Source organism: Epinephelus fuscoguttatus, linkage group LG6, assembly GCF_011397635.1.
Source record: "Epinephelus fuscoguttatus linkage group LG6, E.fuscoguttatus.final_Chr_v1".
Taxonomy (NCBI): domain Eukaryota; kingdom Metazoa; phylum Chordata; class Actinopteri; order Perciformes; family Serranidae; genus Epinephelus; species Epinephelus fuscoguttatus.
The window spans coordinates 14,820,304-14,842,833 of record NC_064757.1 but is presented as its reverse complement, the minus strand read 5'-3'; the positions used below and the strand labels follow the sequence as shown (position 1 = coordinate 14,842,833).

The window sequence follows — 22,530 nt, the reverse complement described above, 5'->3', positions numbered from 1 at the left end:
GTAAAAGTACTATTTTCCAGGTCAACACATTTCTATATATATTAATCTTCCATTTTTAGATTAAATTACATAGTTGTACACAAAATGAGCAGCTCCACCGTGAGTCATACCTACAAGTCAGCTTATGTTCCTTTCTTTTGTTGTTATTTTTAACAATATTACTGATATCCTACATAGAAGTTAACAAACTAACAATAACAACAAACAACAAAGTGATATGTACATACAGCGTATTAATTAATTACTAAATGAATACCAGGAAGATGACAAGAAGTGGAAAAAAACATTACATGAGGGGTTAAGCAATAAAAGGGTAACAACTTTATGGTATAAATTGTTTTAAATGAATTATGTCCTTACACCAAAATAGCTTTTGGAAATATCATTGTAAAAAGTTTTAAAACATGAAGTCCTAATTAATTACAGTGTGCAGTGTATCATTGTTACTAGTGAACAAGACATTAGGCTAAGCCAGGAAGAGAGAAGGGTGTTCCTCAGTACAAAGGCATAGGTTTCTTTTCAAAATTGGGTGGACACATATGAAACCTGGGGTCTGGAGGTCCTCTGCCAGAAAATTTTGAGCATCAAACACTTAATTTTCTGCTTTCAAGTGAGTTTTTGTGCACCAGTGTTTGCCTTTTCTGCAACAAATCATTCAACAGTTTATGTGTAAATGTCTTAATTTTGTCAAAATAGAAGTCCTCTGCTACCTTTTATGTTTAAATTGGAGAAATGGGCAAATGCACATGAAAACCCGGGTCTGTCTCTTTCACCCACTCTGCCCCCTGGTTTACACCAGAATTACGCCAGCTTAAAGCTGAAGGCCGTCGCCTGGAACGCCTTTGTGCTAAAACTGGCCTTGTGGTGCATAAAGACATGTACACTAGCCATTTAATTCATTATAAGGATGCTCAAGCTGAAGCTAAATCAGCACATTATGCACATTTAATCCAGTCAGGTGAAGGAAACACTCGATCCCTTTTCTCCACTGTTAGCAATCTTCTACGGCCACCTGATACTCTTGTTCCTCACCTGTTCTCTACAGCCCAGTGTAACACCTTTATCAACTTTTTTACTGCCAAAATTTAAAATATTCACCAGCAGCTGACCACATCTATCAACACTAACTAAAGTTCACCTGATTAGCTTTTCTGTGCTGCCCCTGTGCCTTCCCTATATAGTTTTAAACTTCTGACTGCTGCTGAGATATCTGGTCTGATTCGTAAATCCAAATCATCTACCTGTCTTCCTTCCCTCTCCTCCTTAATAACTGTGATTGCACATTCCTCCCTCACCCACGTCTCTCAAAACTGCTGCTATAACTCTAATACTAAAGAAACCTGTTGCATATCTTAACAATTTCAGCAACTTCCATCCAATTTCAAATTTACCATTCCACTCTGAAATACTTGAAAGATCAGCTGCAGCTCAGGTCCACACTCACCTTAGCCACAACAATCTGTTTGAACAATTTCAGTCTGGTTTTCGCTCCTGTCACAGCACTGAGCAGCTCTGGTCAAAATCACTAATGATCTCCTAATGGCAGCTGACTCTGGGCTTTTAACTATTCTCATTCTTCTCTATCTAAGTGCAGCTTTTGATAGCATTTCACATAACATCCCCCCAGAAAGATTAGCTACTACTGGTATCACTGGCACTGCCCTAAACTGGTTTAAGTCATATCTCTCCAGCCGAACTCATTTTGTTCAAATCAGAAATTTCAGATCCAACTCTTACCCAGTTACTAGTGGTGTTCCTCAGGGCTCTGCCCTAGGTCCCCTTTTATTTATCATTTACCTTCTACCACTTGGCCATATCTTTAGAAAAGTTGGTATTCAATTCCACTGTTATGCTGATGACACCCAGCTCTACCTATCCACCAGGCCTATTTTCACCCCCCCAAATCCCTTTCTGACTACTTACTAGGGATGTAACGATATGGAAAATTTGATGTCTCGATTATAGTGACCAAATTATCACGGTAAATGATAATATTGCGATATTTTTTTAAGCGCTGTAAAATGTCCAAAAAATAGATATATTGAAATAACTTCACTAAATCTTGTAACTTCCTTATCATACTAAAATGTTAACAGCCAAAATCTTATATTAAAATGAAACTTTCACATTAAAGGGGCAAGGGATTGGCACAGCAACAGAAAATTTTATTTTAAATGAACAAAATATGTAAACAAATTACAGGAACAAAGCTTATTTGTCTGGTGCATTTTAACAGTCAGCAAAATATGTAAACAATTTATATAGCACGACAGGAAAAATATATATAAAACAAAACAATGCAAGAGTAGAACAAAAAACCTACAATATATAGAATAGATATCACAAATGTGCAGGGGAAACCATAAAAACCCTAAGGGCAATGGTCATCATTACACAGAATAATTCACACATTAGAAGTGTGCATGTGAGTCAGAGGATTACCTGTACGACAAAAGGAGTGCATGCTCTCGGTCAAAGGTTAACACGGCAACGTTTTATGTTGTTTCCTTGCGCTTATGTCGAGAAAGCATAACTGGCCGTCTATATTGATTCTAGCTCGCCATACAATAACCATAATCACAGTGATTCAATCATAGTTGATCTCAATTAGCGTTACGTTACGTCGGTTTATATTCTGTCGGCTCTGCTCAGTGTTTACAGCTCCGTTTCGTTTTGAAACAGTTAGCAACATAGCTGCTAATACGGCTATTAGCTAACATTACTCAGCTAGTACTAGCTCCTAAGTGTCTTAAACGAAAACGGAAAACCTAGTCGCCGTTTAGGAGGACAGATACGGCTCAAATGTCCCGTATACGTCAAGAGTTACACATTATGACAATCTCAGTAAAACCGAAGTCCCTCACACAATAACTGACGTTTGCAAAGCATAACTTGCATTGGCTGTAAAGCTGTGGATGACGGTCATGGAGATAATCCAGCAGATTTGTAGTGTTGCTACCCTTTGCAGCAACTTTCTTTCTGCATGTTCTGCACACAGGATAGTTGTCCTCCACCAGCTGTCCCTCGGCATTCTTCAGAAACCCAAAGTACGCCCAGACCTCAGACTTTGTGCGTTTAGTTGGGGGGGGAATGTCCCGAGTGCCGCTATCACCACCTTCTGCCATGTTTTCATTCTTTGTGTTTACACATGCTACGCATTCACGCAGCGCCTGCATCGCGAGACTTGAATGGGGTTGTTATTACATATCCTGATAATCCACCGCGATAATGCAATTAGTTTAAACGTAAACGGTCATTCTTACCGTGTAAAAATTAACCGAGATTTACCGTAATATCGGTAATCGTTACATCCCTACTACTTACTGGATATTAAATCTTGGCTTTTATGCAACTTCCTCAGACAGTGATAAAACTGAGACTCTTCTTGTGGGTACAAAATCTACTCTGGCTAAACCCAACAGTTTCACTCTAACCATTGATAACTCCAAAGTCCATCCATCCCCTCAGGTTAAGAGTCTGGGTGTCATCCTCAACAGTACCTTGTCCTTTGAGGCCCACATCAATAATGTCACTCGGTCTGCATACTTTCACCTACGAAACCTTAACCGTCTTCGCCCATCACTTACACCTCACAGCGCAGCCATCCTCGTTCATTCTCTGGTTACATCCAGTATTGATTATTGCAGTTCTGTCCTCTTTGGTCTTCCTCTGAAGTGTCTTCATAAACTCCAGTTGGTCCAGAATTCAGCTGCCCGTATGATAACCAGAACCCCCTCCACAGATCACATCACTCCAGTTCTCCAGCAACTTCACTGGTTTCCTGTTAAATATCACATCAATTTCAAGATTCTGCTTCTCACCTTCAAGGCCCTTCATAATCAAGTCCCTTCGTACCTGTCTGAACTCCTTCATATCTACACAGCCTCCTGTACTCTTAGATCTTCTTCTGCTTTCCAACTCACATCACCATCTGCCCGCTTGACTACCATGGGTTCTAGAGCCTTCAGCTGTTCTGCCCCCCGCCTCTAGAACTCTCTCCCCCATGACATTCGCAATATTGACTCCCTTTCCACTTTGAAATCCTGTCTGAAAACACACCTTTTCAAGCTGGCATACTCAGTCTGATTTAATGGAGACACACTTATTGGTGATGATTTTATTAAGATTATTATTTAAGATTATTTTATATTGTAGTAATAATAATAATAATAATAATAATAATAATAATAATAATAATATATTTTATTTGAAAGCGCCTTTCAGGACACCCAAGGTCACTGTACAGAAAATTTAAAAACAAAGATATAAAATACAAAATAAAAGACAACAAACAACAAAAAGGGAGGGGGGACCGTGTGAAGCAGTTTAGAGAGAGTAAGCAAGTGTGAACAGATGAGTTTTGAGTTTAGATTTGAAGATGGGCAGGGTGGCAGAGTTACGGAGGTCAGGTGGCAGTGAGTTCCAGAGTTGGGGAGCAGAGCAGCTGAAAGCTCTGCTCCCCATAGAGCTAAGGCGGGCAGCAGGTACAGTGAGATGGAGGGAGGAGGAAGATCTGAGGGCACGGGATGGAGTGACAACGTGCAGGAGGTCAGAGAGGTAAGGAGGGGCGAGGTTATGGATAGACTTGTAGGTGTACAGAAGGATTTTGTAAGTGATTCTTTGATTAACCGGGAGCCAGTGGAGTTGCTGAAGGACGGGGGTGATGTGGTGGGAAGAGGGGGTTTTGGTGATGATCCGGGCAGCAGAGTTCTGAACCAGCTGAAGTTTATGGAGGGACTTTTGAGGGAGGCCGAAGAGGAGTGAATTACAATAGTCAAGGCGGGAGGTGACAAGGCTATGGACGAGGATAGCGGTGGTGTGGGGGGTGAGGGAGGGGCGGAGACGATTGATGGAGCGCTGGTGGAAATAAGCAGACCGGGTGATTCTATTAATGTGAGATTGAAAAGATAGTGTACTGTCGAGGATGACACCCAGACTCTTAACCTGAGGGGAGGGGGAGACTAAGGAGATGTCGATGGAGAGAGAGAAGGTGTCAACTTTAGATAGGGTGGATTTGGTGCCAATGAGTAGGAATTCAGTTTTATTGCTGTTTAATTTTAGAAAGTTAGAGGTGAACCATGATTTTATTTCAGAAAGACAGGAGGTGAGGGAGGGGGGTGGGAGTGTGGAGTTAAGTTTGCAAGAGAGGTAGAGCTGGGTGTCATCCGCGAAGCAGTGGAAATAAATGTTAAATTTGCGCAAGATATGGCCGAGGGGGAGGAGGTAGGTTATGAAGAGGAGGGGCCCCAGGACAGAGCCCTGGGGCACACCTGTGGTGACTGGGGAAGGGTCGGAGGAGAAAGATTTAAGCTGTATGAACTGAGTGCAGTCTGTGAGATAAGAATGGAACCAGTGAAGGGGGGTGTGGGTGATGCCAATTGAGGAGAGTCTGCTGAGGAGGATGGGGTGTGAGATGGTGTCAAAGGCCGCACTCAGGTCGAGGAGGATGAGAATGGAGAGTGAACCGGTGTCAGCTGCAGTGAGGAGATCATTGGTGATTTTGATAAGTGCAGTTTCAGTGCTGTGACGTGGACGGAAACCAGACTGGAAGGGTTCATACAGACTGTTTAGAGTGAGATGTGCGTGAAGTTGGGAGGAGACTATTTTTTCAAGAATTTTGGAGATGAAAGGTAAGTTGGAGATAGGGCGGAGATTATTGAAGTCGTTGGGATCTGAATCAGATCTTTTCAGGATTGGGGTGACAGCAGCAGTTTTGAAAGCTGAAGGGACAATACCGGTGGACAGTGAAGAGTGGATAATGGCAGAAATGAGGGGAAGCAGAGAGGAGAGGCAGGATTTGACCAAGGTTGTGGGGATAGGGTCCAGCAGGCATGTGGAGGGCTTAGATTTGTGGATGAGGTCGGATATTTCAGAGGCATCTGGGAGTTGAAAGGAGGAAAAGGGCTGACTGTAGAGGAAGGGTTCGGGTGTGGAGAGAGGAGGAGGGTGTGAACAGAGGTGCTGATGAATGGAGTTGATTTTATCATTAAAGAATAGCATCAAGGAGTTGCAGGTGTCAATAGAGTAAAGGTGGGGGGGTAAGGAGTGGGGAGGCTGGAGGATCTTGTTGAGTAGTGAAAAAAGTGATTTGGTATTTCCTTCGTTGGATGTAATGAGACCGGAGTAATAAGCAGATTTACTGTGTGCAATGGAGTCTTTGTAATAAAGAATGTGGGTTTTGTACATGTTTTTGTGTATTGTGAGTCCAGTTTTTTAATAGAGCCGTTCCAGTTGGCGTCCTTTAGTTTTCAATGTCCGGAGTTCAGGGGTGTACCAAGGTGCAGATGATAAAAAGGAAACAGTCCGAGTTTTCAGTGGGGCAAGAGAGTTGAGGATGTTGTTTAAACCATTGTTGTAGAGCGCTGTAAGATCATCAGGGTTGGAAAGAAAATCCGGGATTGAGATACTGTCAATTTTGGAGCAGAGTGTGTCAACATTAATGTCCTTTAAATTCCTGAATGAGATGAGACGTGGAGGTTTGATTGCAGAGAGGCAGAGTGCAAAATGGTCCGTTATGGGAAGTTTGTCGGGGGTGCAGTTGGAGGGGGTGAGGCCAGAGCAGCAGAGTAAATCCAGAGTATGTCCTTTGGTATGTGTCGGAAAGTCAATGTACTGATGGAGTCCAAAACTGTCGAGGCATGATAAAAAATCTCTGGTGAGGGGCAGATTTTTATTGTCAATGTGTATGTTGAAATCTCCCAGAAGTATTATGTTAGGTGACAGAGTGGAAAGTTGTGTAAGAAGAGTGGCAAAGTCACTTAAAAAGTCAGTGTGGGGCTTAGGGGGTCGGTAAATAGTGGCAACGACAGTGGGAGAGGGTCCAGGCAGCATAAACACAGTGCATTCAAATGAACTGAATGCAGAGACTGACACAGGCAGGACTTTCCACTTCTCACGGTGAATTACCGCGAGACCTCCACCGCGACCGTTGCCACAGGGATGGCAGATGTAAACAAATCCAGCAGGTGTGGATTCATTAAGCAGAGAAACGTCATTTGGCTGTTGCCACGTTTCAGTTAAACAAAGAAAATCAAGCTTACGGTCAGTGAGGAGATCCTGAAGGAGATGGCCCTTGCTCGTAAGAGAGCGGATGTTGAGCAGACCGAAATGAACAGTGGTGTTGTCATGCTTGATGGTAGCATTAGCATTAGCCGACCTAGCCAGGCTAGCTAATGCACGGCTATCCGCAACCCTGCCGGAATTTCTGAGAGGACGACGAGTAGTGGACCAGAAGGATTTTATTGCTGTGGAGGAGTTGTCATGATTGAAGTTCCTGCGAGACCCACGATGGATGTATCTCTGGCGGGGGAGGAGAGCGATGTCCAGGTGGTGGTGCAGTACCGGCGGCAGCGGTGAAGGCACGGGCAGATACCAGCGGATCCAGAGAAGCTCTGCAGCTGTATACCGGAGCGGTTCTGCCATCGGGTGGTGGCGAAACAACAGGAAAGTCCAGATAAGAGCAGACCAGATGAGAGGCTTGCTGGCCCACATCGTGTCTGTGGCCAGGTGCTAACTTCCAGCAGGTAGGCTAGTGTTGGCTAGCGAGCACATAAAAACACAGGAGCGGTAGCTGGATCGGTAGTCAAACGCAGGTAGACGCTTCAACTCCCACAAAGTGCTATCACAATAGTCCACTCAGGCCACATTGAGGCCATAAAACCATAAAAACACTTAAAGATTACCGGAGAGCAGCGGCAGCCAGTCGCGCCAGCGTTCACTCAACCGGAACCCAAAATACATAGTATAGTATATTGTGTTTATAATTAGGATTTTTGTCTAGCCATTTTATTATTCTGAATATTACTGAATTGTTTGACTTTATGATCTATGGATACATTGCTACTTGTTTTGTTTTTTTACTGTGTCCTGTAAAGTGTCCTTGAGTGTCCTGAAAGGCGCCTATAAATAAATAAAAATTATAATTGTTATTATTAACATTGAGGCGAACGGGTCTCCTGCATCCCCCTACAAAATCTACATCTATGCCTGAGAGCTACAGCTATAGCTTTAAAATACTTATCTATTTGTTTGTATGCTATTGTCCTATTTTTCCAGCATCACCGCCCTTGAAAAAGCACTATTTTGTACTTCCCAGCTCCCGTAGTACCAGCTCTGTTGAACAGCAGAGAAGAAGAACTTTGGCGCCAACTACAATAAGCAATGTACCATCATTGTCTAGTTGTCGTGGTCGTCCTGCGTTGTGTGTTTTCTTCTTGCACCCCGTCTTCTTCCTCGTCTTTTGTTCTAATTGGCGGTTGGCAACCAGTACCGCCACCTAGCGGACTGGAGTGTGCAATAGAAATCCGGTTGACGCCCCGCAGCGCGACGCTTTTTGTGTGTGTTGGGGGCAGCACTTGACACCGCTGTCATATGACGCCACGGTCATATGACACCGCTGTCATATGACGCCACGGTCATATGACACCACGGTCATATGATGCCGCCGGTGTGTTTTGGCCTTTACCCAGTATTCCCTGTACTTCTTAACTTACATGCAAGCATGTAAATAGTAAATATATTATTGATACACTACAAAATATTTGAGGACTGTAATCTCAAGCATGAAAGTAGATTTTAAAAATTACAAAACAGGATGATTTTATGACATGTCATATGTAAACAGTAGTCCAGCTAACCACACTATTGGATAAGACAGACCAACTCCTCCCTGCATTTACATCTTCTCTCTGTGAAGGATCACGAGCTTTCAGTTTTGTTTTGAAATGTTTGAGTGTGAAACAAAAGCCCCAAATAAACACAGCATGGATTTATTTCCCGTGCTCTCCTCCCATAAATAAATGTATGACCCTACCCTCTGTAGAAATTTCCTTATGTTTTCTGAGCAGTCAGACACATTTTAGACCCATGGTTAGATCAAAATTGTTGCTGTGCTCGCTGCAGGTAGCACTCAGCCAGGGAGGCAAAGTGGCTTGAGATGTAAACATGCAATTGTCTACAGGCATTCTGACAAACATCCTGGTTGTTTCTCTTCTAATTACGTCTTTGTAGTGTCTATCGAACAAGCACTCAGTCACTTTGGATTGCATTGCAATGAGGCTTGCCTCATTCAGCACTCTCCTCTGATGAGCAACAACCGAGCAGCAAGAATAAGCTCCACTTGTCTTTAATATCATCAGTCAAATTCCTCACAAAAGCTCCTTCCCCACAGATTTATCTGACTGAATAGGCAAAAGAAACCTTGGCCTGCAGTTGGCTCCAATTAACCTCAGTTTAGCTTGGCCTTCATAATGATTGGCTCTTATATGGAAAGCCTCTTCCACTTAAAGAAATGCCTTGGTCTGGCACCAAAGCTGTCTCATTTCTTTAACCTGCACAGGAGAAATATTTAAATAAGCCTATTAAAACAGGCCCAGGGCTTTTAATAAAGGTATAGAAACAGTATTCTGGGAGAAAATACAAGAAGGGGGCAAAAAGGAAGGGATGTTGAAGAACTCAGTACATGGAACACAAATGGCAGCTCTGCTTTCAGTCAGAAGGAGATTCAATCAAGCAGAAGACAAACAGGGAAGGTACAAGTCACATCCTCTCGTCTGCACTACAGCACTTGTGCGTGGCAACACTGGCAAGCAATCTTTTGCTGTCTTCTGTTATCATTCCCAGCCTAACAGGTTGAAAGCAGAACTCCGTCCAGCCGATAACGTGCAAAGGAAAAGTCTACGATGCCACCACAGGCTGCTCCTTTCCTCTTGCCTGTTAAGTGGGACTTACCAGCCCTGACACGTAATCAGGCCCCTGTGTACACCTCAGTGGTCCACGGGGGTATCAGAAGCTGCACCCTCAGTGCCTCATCACAGCAGGAACCAGCCGACATGTTCATGCCTCCAGATGAGATGCCACACTTTGTACACGTCACCTCTTCCTCCTTGAGCTTGCACGTGCAAACACTCAACACAGATTCATGGGCGTGTGTGCACACACGGACAAGATTCATGTGAGTGATTTAAGTTTCAACCTCAGGTGATAGTGAAGCATCGGAAGCTGTCCTTGGCTTATGGAGGTCACACTGAAAAGGCACAGAAGCTCCGGATGACTTCACTACCTTCACTGCCATTTGTGCCAAGACTATATTCATGATTAAGCGTCATTAAAAAGACCTTGATGCATATCTGCTGGTCTTTCATAGCTGATGTTTCTGTCAGTGGCAACACAGCCACAAAAGCATCTTAGTCATGTCGCACAAGCAGCTCACACTGATGCAGTCAGACATTTCAGACACCTGTCTTTATTCCAGTGTGATCTAAGTCGAACTCCTCACAGCCTCCAGATCAGCCCTCCGTCTCCCACAGGCTGTAAGTCAGCAGGCAGCATTGAATGACTGTGCTGAATATGTAAATGGATGCCATTAAAGCTCTCTTTCTTTAATTAGTCTTTAGATTTCATGACCGAGTGCTTCCAATTATGGATCAATGTCTCATTTCTGCACACGGACCTCTGGGTGTGTGGAGGCAGTTTTTCCGTTACAAAATGCTTTATAATTTCTCCTCTGCCAGGATGGCCCTTCACATCACACTCTCTAACTGCTGATCAATGAGAAATTCTGCTGCTGTAAGCCTACTGATATGTGTATTATGTGCACCGGTGAGATTTTTTTTCTGTATGGACCTTATCAGATTTCAACAAATATGCAGTTTGATTTATGGAAAGGCCTGTCTGGATTCGTACTGTTGATGGATGCGGTGTGTTGGGGAATATAGGGCTGATGTGTGTGTAATTGCTCTGGTAGTAATTTAGCACTGAGCTCATTAAATGGTGCATAAGAGGAGGCTAAATTCTGCTTAATACCTAAATGCACTCCTGACTGGGAGTTGGGTGTATACTGGGAGGAGGTGCTGATATAGCGCTTTGAGACTGTAAAATGCTACTCATGTGTTTTAAAAATGGCCATTGGAGTCCATGGGTTCAGTTCCTAGAGTGCGTGATAGCTGCTAAGAGGTTTTAGGAATCCAAAATGTTAACTAATCTTACTGTTAATTGATGCGAGGCCTTCAATGTTACCACATGCAGCACTAATGCTCCTGTACACTGGGATTTCGCAGACATTTACAGAAGAGAAAAGCTTCAGAATTTCTGTTTAACTTTATTTCTGATGCAGATTGATTTTGAGTGCTGAGAGCAGTGAAGTAGCTCCAGATCTGGTGCATGCAAGGTTAAATGAATTTTCTTCAAGTCTACAAACTGTAATGAAGACTATTAATTATCTTTTCACGTTTGTATCCATAAATTTACAATAATATTTTTGATTCAAGATTAATCCAATAAGTAATCAAAGGATCTGTGATGTAATTACTGTGCTTTCACAGTAAATGAGCAGTCATATCCTCATTCCATTGTTCAAAGTGGATGCAAATTGACCATTTGCGATTATTGGGTAGCCTTTCCGGCAGACTGCTAATGCACTGAACTTTTATTGTTTGACAGCTAGAAAACACTCTATAATTTGCATAATCAGTGAAAACTGTGCAGTGAAATGCAAGAATTCTTGGAATGAGAATATGTGTGAAACCCTCAGCACATTTGGACGCCGGTCTGACTACCAGGTGAGCATGAAAAGTAATGTACGCTAAAGGGAAAACTGATTTTTAATGTCAAAGTATAGCCAGTGTGTGGGTGTCACGTAGATTTATTGTGAGTCTCCAAATTAAAATGGATCTCATAAGGAGGAAGGTAGGAGTTGTGCAGGAGCTGACTCTCCATCACTGCCTCTCACCTCTCTGAGCCATGGCACTGCATTAAGACTGAGGTACAAGGCAATCATGCCCACACATGCCTCCGCATCACTTCCTCACCAGCACTGTAATTATCACAAACAAAGCAGCTCTGTTTACACACATGTTTATGTGAAACAGCAGGAGTGCCACTTGTAAATTTTAAGTGTGGACATGCGGACAAATACTCGTACATGGCAATATGGTGTACATGCATTAGTTAACGTCAGTGTGTGTGTTGCATGTTTGCCTGCTGGCATCACTTTAACCACCTTTACTAAACGGCCCCATTTAGATCTTTGCACTACTTTTTATAAGATGCTGGCACAGATCTTGCTCTGCTCTTACAGCAAACTCGACATCTGGCTCTGCTGTCCTTATTTACCACTGACCTGCTTGCGAAACACATGCTGTAATATTGAGCTGATCCTTTCCCCCGACTCTTTCACCCTGGTTTTGTATCACACAGAGCTGGAGCTTAACTTTACACGTCCTACAAGCAGGAAGGAGGTGGGTAAAGCATAGGTTGCAATAGAGTACCATTGATCTGATGGTCTGGGTGCCTCTGGTCAATGACTCTTGTGTGTTCTCCAGGTTCTGTTGCCATGCCAACGGTGGTGAGGCTGAAAGGGCCCCAGGTTTTGTGGGTCTTTAAGGACTTTTCTGAGGAGGACAGGCGCTGCCAGTGTCACAGCACCTGCAGGTGCAAGGGCAGGCCCGGACGGTCACATGATGTCACCCTGCAGATCAACCAGGGGGAGTGTGTAGATGGGGGGAGGAGGTGGTGGAGGAGGGAGAGTTTATCTGCACAAACATTTGCATCAGTGCCCAAGGGCTCAGTGTCTGCTGCCCCCTAGTGTGTGTGTGGATGAGTTATCAGCAGCTTTGCTGGCTGTTCCCTATGGTTAATGCCTGTTATCCAGCCTTGAGATGAGTGCTTTGATGTGGGGAAAATTGAGTGTAACTGTCGGGACAAGTAGCAATTTATTATAATGCAATTTGCTATTTAAATGGCTTTGCTATGAATGAGACAGATATAGAGTGCAGCTGACTGGGAAGTGATGTCTGATGCACAAAGGTCTGAGGTCACCGGTGATGATAACTACTGTCATTAGGATCCATTACATCATGGAGCCTACTTCAGCTGATGGACTCTAATGATGTTGCACTGCAGAAAAGCATTTAGTTTTGATTAGACAGTTGTTGGCATGGTGCATTTCATTAGCTCCAAGATGAGATTTTGTTGTCTGGGAATTGATATGCCACTGTTTGAGCCGGGGCTAAAAGACTGCACCCTTTTTCCCTCAAGGCAATCTGGAGCAAGTTAAGAAACAAATGTAATAATGGAAAATTCCCCTCCTGACACTCTTCTACCTTTTGCATCCAGCGTCCTTCCCCTCTTTATGCCTCCCCAGACAAATTGACTTTTAACTAGCCTGACTGTCTGGAGATGTAGTGTCTCTACTTTCTTGCCGCAGCGTATTATTGCACTGTTAAAATGTATGTGTAAAATATTGTCTTTTAGTCTCTGTGCAGAGGCTGACCAACCTGCCAACTAAACATTTTTATTGAAGTGGCAGTAAATGATTTAAGCGATATAAATTAAAGCAGTGACAAAAGCCCTTCTATGTCCAATTCAAGGCCATGTAAGGCACTTAGTTATTTAGAATGACTAAATTCTCATGTACATTTAATCATGTGTGTGACAGTTTGCACGACTCTGGGAGGAAGCGAGACAAGCTAAGGAGAAAGAGAGAGAGGGAGCAGCGAGTGAATGTGTGTGTGTGGGAGTTGTATATTTCAGCTGATGAATGCTGCAGAACACTGTTAAGCTAATCGGAAATTTGATCCCCTTATTGGGTTTGATGCACACAAGCCAGAAGCACTCGGTTTGCGCCCGTGGTTCATTATAATCGTATAATTAATAGTACTCAGCCCTTTTCTCTGTGTGCACGTTAGAAAGGGGCAAAGAATAAATGATTAAATTAAAGGGAATCCGATGCCTATTAAAAGCGGGTTTTAATTCAGGCACTGTAGGTTATTTGAAATGTAACAGCCCAATCTTTTTTATGAGCTCCTGGAGAATAAGATAAATGGAAATTACATTTCCCAGAATGTATTTCTTGCCTATTGGGAAGAACAAAGCAGTATAGTGTAGAACACCTTTTGAAAGTGTCTTACTGTATCATAGCATTATTTTTATTATTTTTTTAAGAGCTTTATGTCTTTATGGCTGACAGTTGGAGACGGCAGGAAATGAGTGGAGAAAAAGGAGGAACGAAATGCAGCAAGGGTATCCAACCGGATGCAAACAGGGAAGATTAATAGGGTTCAAGATCAGTGCTCTAAACCGGAATACATGTATCTTACTTGAAGACAAGTGAAAGTAGTAGATAATAAACATCTCCTGTAAAACAAACACTTTGGAATTTATTGGGTTCACATGTTTTTTTATGACTGGTGAGAAAAGACTAAGCCAAAAGAAAGATGAAAAGATGCAAAGAAACAGAATGAATGTTATATTCTACATATAAACTTCTTATTCAGATATAACCCCTTTATAATCAGCACAATTCAGGGGTTCAGGGGACACCCCCCTCCCCCAGTATTCAGAACATGTGCATTTGTCATCCCCATTAAAAAAAATGAAAGTAGGACTTTTATTTTGCTGAAATTAAAATGAAAGACATTTCCACCATAAACTAATGCAGAATAGGCATATGAGTTGAAGAACTTGTTGGCTGAATATGTGGAGTGTGTTTCATTAATGAGGAAAGTAGATGGATGTAACATGTATTTACCTCAGGGTTAACTTCAAGCAACAAAGTACTTACAAATTCATCGACCACTTAACTTCACAACAATGCTTACCTCTTTAAATATTTTATTTGTATCCCCGTACAACATCAGTGGCGGCTGTACAAAGTCTACTGGACATGCTCAGGAGATTATTTTATAGCATGACAGTGTGGAGCGTACTCAAGAAGAATTTGTGTGCCAAAACAGGGACGTGTTAAAAGATTTATGCTTCCTGTTGTAAAGAGTGTTACCAGAATCTACGTTCTTGTTTTTTTTTAATCACATTGCCACATTCCCAACAGCATTTAAAAACAGAGAGCCTCTTTTAACAGCCCAGTTTAGTATTTCCTCTACTTTTGCTCTGCCAGTTTAGAGGTGTGTAAATGAATGTCAGTCGACGGGCCATAAATCAAAGGTATTGGTTTAGTATCTTGGAGGAAATGATAGCAACATGAGGGATGCTCTGGCTCGCTTGATTGTATCACCAGACTTTCACTGCAGCTTTCATGTAAGAAACACATGTTTGAAATACACACACATGGATCCATACACACACACACGCACACACACACACACACACACACACACACACACACACACACACACACACACACACACACCCAGCTGAATGTATATACGCCCACACACCCAACACAAACCCATACATTTGGAGGTGGCTTGCTATTAAAGTTTAATCAAATGTAAAATTGGCGCCGTTTTGAATGTCATATTGACAAGTTAATGTTGGGCGCTGGTGGCTCCCGTCAGGAGGCACTTTGTACAGAGGGATCTTTATAGCTTACATCCTGGAGAGCACTCAGACTGCAGGAACGTATTGCTGCTGTCAGGTGAAAGGGGAAAAAAGGTGCTTAGAATTTGGTGTTTTTCTTCTCTTACTTTGTGTCTTACCTAGAGGGAAATTCTATACTGACACTTTTCAGCTGAGGAATACTTGAAATCAGTTGGAAACCCTCTATGAATGCGATTCTTGAAAAATTGATTTATTGTAAGGGTGTGTACTTTTTACTTTTAGGTGATCAGCACATGGAGCACCAACGGAGCAAAATAAACATCCTCTTTTCACTCTCATCTGCCACACTGGCTCAAATGTTGACTCCACAATTAATACACTGAAATATATGTCATCTCCATTGTTGTTTTCACTGTCTGCCAGGATTGCACTTATTTTTGAATCATCACATGAATCCAGTCTCCTGCCTACTCTTTTATCTTAAATTGTCTGTATTCTTGTCCGATCTCTCTCTCTTCTATCTGGGTTCAACTCTCCTGTGGCCACTCCATACAATGTATCTCTGAATAACCATGAACCTCCAAAGCCACAGAGGCAGCTACACCTCGCTGACATTTATCACTGTTATTCTCATTCCTGTCTTCCCTTTATTTGAAAGTGTTTCAGGGGGAGTTTACACCTTTTTTTCCCTCCTGTCACTATCTCTCTTTCTATTCTGGACAAGGCTGAATTGAAAAGGTCCGCTGGGTATAGGCATCTGAGGGTGCTTTTCCTCCTATGCTCCCTCTCAGCTCCGCAACCCCCACTTCCCACCCTTTGGCTTCTTTCCTTTCCCCCGTCTCCCTTCGTGTACTTTCACAGAAACATACTGGGAAAAGGAATTCTTTGGAGTATATGAAGATACTAATGGACTTACCATACCTAGCTTTGTTCTCAAGTTTCCTTTGCCTGACTTGGAGAAGTTCAACATTTGTTTTGTACAGCTCTCCTCGCTCTAAATTAGCTTGATAGAAAACATGATCATCATAATAAGTATCCATGGAAACTCCAGTCTATCCATATGCAGTGTTTTCTCTCTTAACTTTTCAAATCAATGCAGTTTAGTTTCACTGTTGTCTGCATTGTCTTCTGGCTTATGAATGCATCCGTGACTATAATACATTCAGGGTCTGAGTGATTTTGCTTTGATTGCAGCGCGGCTAATCAGAGGGCCATGATGATGTGACCAGTAAAGGACTCTGGTCTCTGGTCAAGGCTCCCTCAGCAGAGAGATTGTGCCGCACGCTGTGAGCAGCATGGGTACTTTCACAGAAATCAGGCTTAAAAAGAGGCTCTGACCTCTGACGTGGATGCTTGTTGGAACTGGCCCCAGATAATTCACTTGTAATGGGCTCCCCTCAGGCTGAGAACTGGAATTCACACACAGCTTTGACAAATTTGAGGCGGACTTCACAAGCTATTCATTGTCATGCTTAGACTGTTCCATGATAAATATCTTTGAAATTATTTTTGAAAATTCTCACGTGTGCCCAGCATGTAGGAGTACTATGGTGGTCACAAGAGGAACCTTGAGTGGCATAAGTGTACGTTGATTGGTCAAACAGATGCAGCCAATGCAGCACCAGCAATGGCCTTTTCTCAAAACCTGTTAGCTGTGGAAAAAATAGACAACACAAATTACAAATAACAGCTCATAATGTCAGTGGACCAACAGTGAAGTCTGGGAGAAATGCAACGTGATTTTAACTCATCAAAGTGAAATCAAAGCTCTTTGCTGGTCAGCGTACACCATCTCAGCGCTCCTGTTAGCGGTGTGAATGCAAACATAAAGAGAAAGCCCTTGAATGTATGTAGGTTTTGAGGGAGCTCCCCAGTGGACAGTTCCTCTCAGGGAGGCCCCAGAATAATTTGGTCTGAACATGCCCAATTAAGGTCATAGCTTTAGTATTTTTTCAAGCATGTGGGTTCTTTTTTAAACAACCTGAGGAGGAGTTTACATTCTCCAATTACAGTCCAAATTCTTAACTTTGACAGTTTGAGGCCAAAAACATGAATCAATTAAAATATTCACATTTCTCCATCAGCTGTGAAAGGCTTGAAATACCGTATGAGTAGAAAGATAAAAGTTGCAGAAAAATATATTTTCTGGGTTTGAATACTGGACAGAAATGTGGAGAAAGGAACTGTCAGACTTTTCTCTGTACTGTTAAATTCCTGGCTGCGGCCCTGGTAATAGTGTGGCAGCAACAATAGTTACATCAGCATGTGTTGTAAAACAAAAACAATAGCCACAGAAGCCAGTTTGAAAATGTATTCACATGCGGCACCACACTTTGGTCAGATGTTATTAATCAGACCCATTATCCTCACATTAATAACAATGCAGCATGAGAATACAGAAACTTTGTGTGTTCTTTGCAGCTTGAATACAAAATCAGGTCGAGTGGAAATGATTAGTCTATTAATCCATTGACAGAAAATAAATCTGCAACTATTTGTATTTCATTAAAGCTTTCTTCTGTTTTACGTCATTGTAGCTTTTCAACTTTTCAACTTGATTTATGGGATTGTTTTTCAGTCTGTTAACCCGGGGAGCTTTCTCATTGTTGCACTGATGCCGTTTGTAGGAGAAGGCACTGGTGTAAATGAGCTTGTTGACACAATTGCATAGAAATACTTGCATTTACAAACTGATATGCTGCATTGTGCATTTGACAAGCTGTAGCGTTTGCATGTAGTGGAGGGTGTTGTGGAGATGCAAACACATGTAGCACCCTTTATATTTAATAGTCAAGGCATTTGTTGCATATTGATGTTTGTGTTAGATTCAGAAAACTTCATCTAGTATGAGCTGATTAGGTCCACAGTGTTGGTAGGCACAGATTCATGCATGGATGCTCTTGGGTACGGTGTATACTGTGTATGAACATACATGTATGCATAGCTATTTGTGTGTGTGTGTGTGTGTGTGTGTGTGTGTGGGTGGCTGCATGTGTGTATGTGTGTGTAAGGGCTTCATTGTGCTGACTGGTTTATTGCTGTTCCAGGTGACGGAGCATGAGAACAGCAGAGCTTCAAGGTGCTGCTTTCAGGCACCACTGAAGCCACAAATTTGATTATTTTTTTCTCCTCCACAAGTAGTTTAGAGTTTGCATGAGGCCCCCCTCACACACACGTACACACACACACACAGCTGCCTCACATTGTCATGGTCTGCATCTCCTCTGGTTCCAGCAACCTGCATTATGCATCTTCATCTGCCATTCTGAATCAGCAGCATTACACACTGCTCTGCTGAGGTTTGTTATGGCCCTGCGTGGTATGTACTCAACACCTTATTCTATGTATTTATACATAAAACACACAAAAGTCTGGCCTGAGATTTGAATGTTTTGTCAGACATCATTTTTTGTTCTAACGTTACAATAATATGAAAACGATGTCTGGAAAACACATTGAAAAAATGAAGAAATTGGACCTGAAAATGTCACTTTATTTATCCCACAAAGCCTCTCCATCTATCTCTCTCTCTTATTCTCTAATCCCCATTGAGTGAGACATTGGGCACACGGATCCTATCACATCAGGGGGAGATTAAACAAGAGTGTCACAATGACATAGTGAGTTTGATAATGGGAACAATAGAGGCTCTTTCAATTACAGCTCTTTCTCTAGAGAAATCTGTTAAAAGGGAAATTCCTCCAATAACTTTGTCCTGTTTCTGTTTATTCATTTTGACATTTAAATCTATCCTTCTTTAACCTTCTTGCAGACTAAATTCAATAGTTCTCTAACGTGCTCCATCAAGATAAGATGGCAGTGAATCACCTCTGCTAAGAGCTTTTTTAGACTGTGTAATTAGTGAAGACAGAGGCTGAACAATAGAAGTTTGGATTTGTTGATGACATGTTTGAAAAGGACATGGAGGATGTTGAGAATGTTATGCCAAGTGAAATTATTTTAGTAAACCTGAACACTACCTGCTGTGGGTATTTAGCCTTTTTATATTTTCAAAGTAGGCTAGAAACTATTAGTCAAATGATCAGTTTGATTGACAGCATCTGTTTGGATAATTGATTAACCTTCTGAGACCTATACAATATACCCATTTTTAAATATGAAATAAACCATGTGTCTTGGTTAGGCTAGGCACCTTTGATGGTGTATGGGGGCTGAGAACATCATGGCGGAAGTATATGATGGCCAGCACCATGCCGAATTATGTCTCATATGCTGTTGCAGCAGTTTTAGAGTTGATGTGCATTTTTGATGACTTGAGATTTAATAAAAATATCAGAAAAAAATCCCTCCAAAATAAGACACTAAGACCTTGAGTAACACCATAGCAAAATCTACTCTGTGATTGGATGGTGAGCACCTCTATTGTAGAAACTGCTGAGAAACTCTCTTATTGTCAATATACCTCTGATGTGATTATTCAACAATTCACAATAGGTCATTTTATACAGTGAGGTCTGATTTAAAAAATGTTGTCACTACTACTATGGTGACTACGATCATGACACATAAATAAAATCGGGCTTATTGAACCCAAAAACTCGGCTTTTCAGTTAGAAAAGACTGTATACATGACTGAATACATCTCTACTCCATGCAAAAGCTGCATGGTTTCTGCCCCAAACTGCATGGGCCCAGCATAAAATGAGTTTATCATTAAATGAGAGACTTGAGGGTATCCATAGAAACCAATTTTCATTCAGATAGCTCCCTCTTAAAGACAGTGATGTCGGTGGAAATCGCTTGTGGTCCCATGGGTCTCATAGGGTTAATTGTTGAAGACATTTTTCAAGCAACAATGTCAAACACTCTCTGTTCCAGCTTCTCAGTTGTCAGGGTTTGTGGTTTTTCTTTGTCATATATCGTGGTAAAACTTCTTAGGCTTTTGGACTGTTGTCAGCCAAAACAAGTAATTTCAAGACAAGACTGGCTTTTGGCATTTGTGATGGTCAATTTTTTATCATTTCTTACATTTTATAGATCAAATGATTAAAGTAAAAGTTGGAACTTTTGAGGCTTATGTGGCTTGTTGCCAAGAGTTTGATGAGAAGATTGATACCACTCACATTTTTGTTGGGTAAATTTAAGGTGTTCTCTTCGTGACGGGAAGCAAACAGGGTTTATGGTAATGTCTTTGAAATGTTCTAAAAACTCTTGCACTGACAATACAAGTGGTGTAAAAGGCTACTGTCACTAGTCCTCACAGTCAGCTCTGTTATTAATGTCAACCACTGGCTTTACATTGTCATTTTGATGTATAAAAATGCTACATATAGCATCTTAAACAGATACATTACGGTGCTAAGCTATTCACTTGTGTTTTATTGGGTGTCACTGCGGGTCCTACGGATCCGCTAGTGTCGCTGTGATTAATGGGCATCCTGAATGTGCCTAAACAGCATCCTCGCAGCCATCTCTCTGCTATTCTCAGTGAGTCAGTTGTCAGCGGTCTCGAGCAGCACCTTGTCAAGTCTGATTTCCTCTCCAGTTGGGTCCCTGAAGCCAGAGGGCCAGCTGCTTCCAACTTTCGGGCCTGTTATCTACTGAGCCCCTCTCTATTGCCTTTGGCTGCCCTCCGGTCATCTGTCTGGCCTCAGATTTAGTCAAACCACGGCTAGTTTACAGATAATTATCAGGCTGAGGCCAGCTGTGTGGCACGCATCCACAGGCCCTTTGTTGCTAATTGAATTAGACCCCATGCTGGAAGTGACAGAGAAATGAACAGTTTCCCCCAGCGAGCCATGTGATTAGCAGACTTGGAGAGGGGAGGTCGGCTCACGATGACACGCTGGACTATGTGGTCGATGTCTGCGACTCAATGTCTGAGCCACGTTCGCCCTGACACCCATGTTTCTGTCAGGTTTCATTTTATGACGCATGTCAATGGAGGTCAAGTACAACAGACAGTCAAGCAGGGGACTGATGCCAGGCTTTCTACGTGAGGTAAAGAGCCCAAAAATGTTTGTTTATTGTTCCGTCTTTTTGCCATCTGCTTTACAACTTATCGTCTAGATAGATATACAACCTGCAGCAGCTTTGGTTTTTAAGAGTCGTCATAAAAAATGCTATAAATAAACCACTTTCCCCATGAATATAGGATTTATTATGGTCGCAGCTTTCACGATTTTTACTAAATCATAAACACACAGACTGTCCATGCATCACCGTATAGTTTCCATTCATTTCCAAGTCATCAGGAATGGCCACAGTGAAATGATAGTTTGCACATCTCCACTCTTGTCCTTGATCTCAACTCCCATTTGTCTCTGCCCTTCACTGGCCCTTGTCTTTTTTTTTTATTGCTGTCATCCTTTCAGGTCCTCTTCTGAAGTTGGGTATTTCTGTCACAAAAATGCTAAATTAGCAGCATGTCTGCATGTTAAAATGAAGCAGAGGGACTATTTTTACCCGACAATGTAAATTTGTATAACCTCAATATTTTGTTGGCATTTTTATTATAGCAAGAAATATAAAAACCTCATAAAATTCACAGCATCCGCAGCTGCTATTAAACTCTGCCAACTGGATCATGCGAGGAGGGAAATAATTGACATCTCTGAAGGAAAAAAAAACTAATAACAGTCAACTTTTCTGTCTTTCCTGGAGGCCCTTTAACTTTGTGAGGGTGTGAGTTTAGCTTCTGTACTTGGGAGTAAATGTACAGTATAATCAAACCATTCTGCTGTGCACTCACTTTCATTCTTTTCGCCCGTCTATACAGTTGCATGCCTACAGTGTGAGATGTTTGCCAGAGCGTAAGTCACACTGTGCTGTAGAAAGTAGGCCATTTGGGCTGATGGCTGACACAGGTCCTGTGTGACGCTCGCTGACTCTGGAGCTCTCAAAGGTTTAATTCTGGACATTGAGCGCATCATCTGTTAACTTTGTTTGCTTGATAAACCTCCTCGTGACTTTACCGGTCTGAGATTAGCATCTGTCTTTTTTTCCACACAGCATTGTGGGACGGTTATGTAAGTCCATGATGTCGTACTACGCCTTCAGTGGCTCGGTACTCTGATTGGTACGCTGTTATGAAATGTGACACAAGTTATTTGGTTGTCATCTTAATTATTCATACACACCTCTGTTGGATGTGAAAATTGGGTTGTTGTGCTCTGCTGCGCAACAAATCTTTCATTCTCTCAGAATAAAGCTGAATAATATGAGAATGTTGTGGAAATAGTGTCAGACCTATGTGAATATGAGCTGTGGATAAAACACTTTCTATTATTTATT

General features: G+C 42.1%; 1 protein-coding gene across 3 annotated transcripts in view; it reads left to right on the top strand.

Annotated features, from left to right (window-relative positions):
• Positions 1-22,530, top strand: part of si:dkeyp-14d3.1 (transmembrane protein 132C) — a 191,350-nt gene that overhangs the window by 109,212 nt on the left and 59,608 nt on the right. The gene's annotated exons all lie outside the window — the stretch shown is intronic.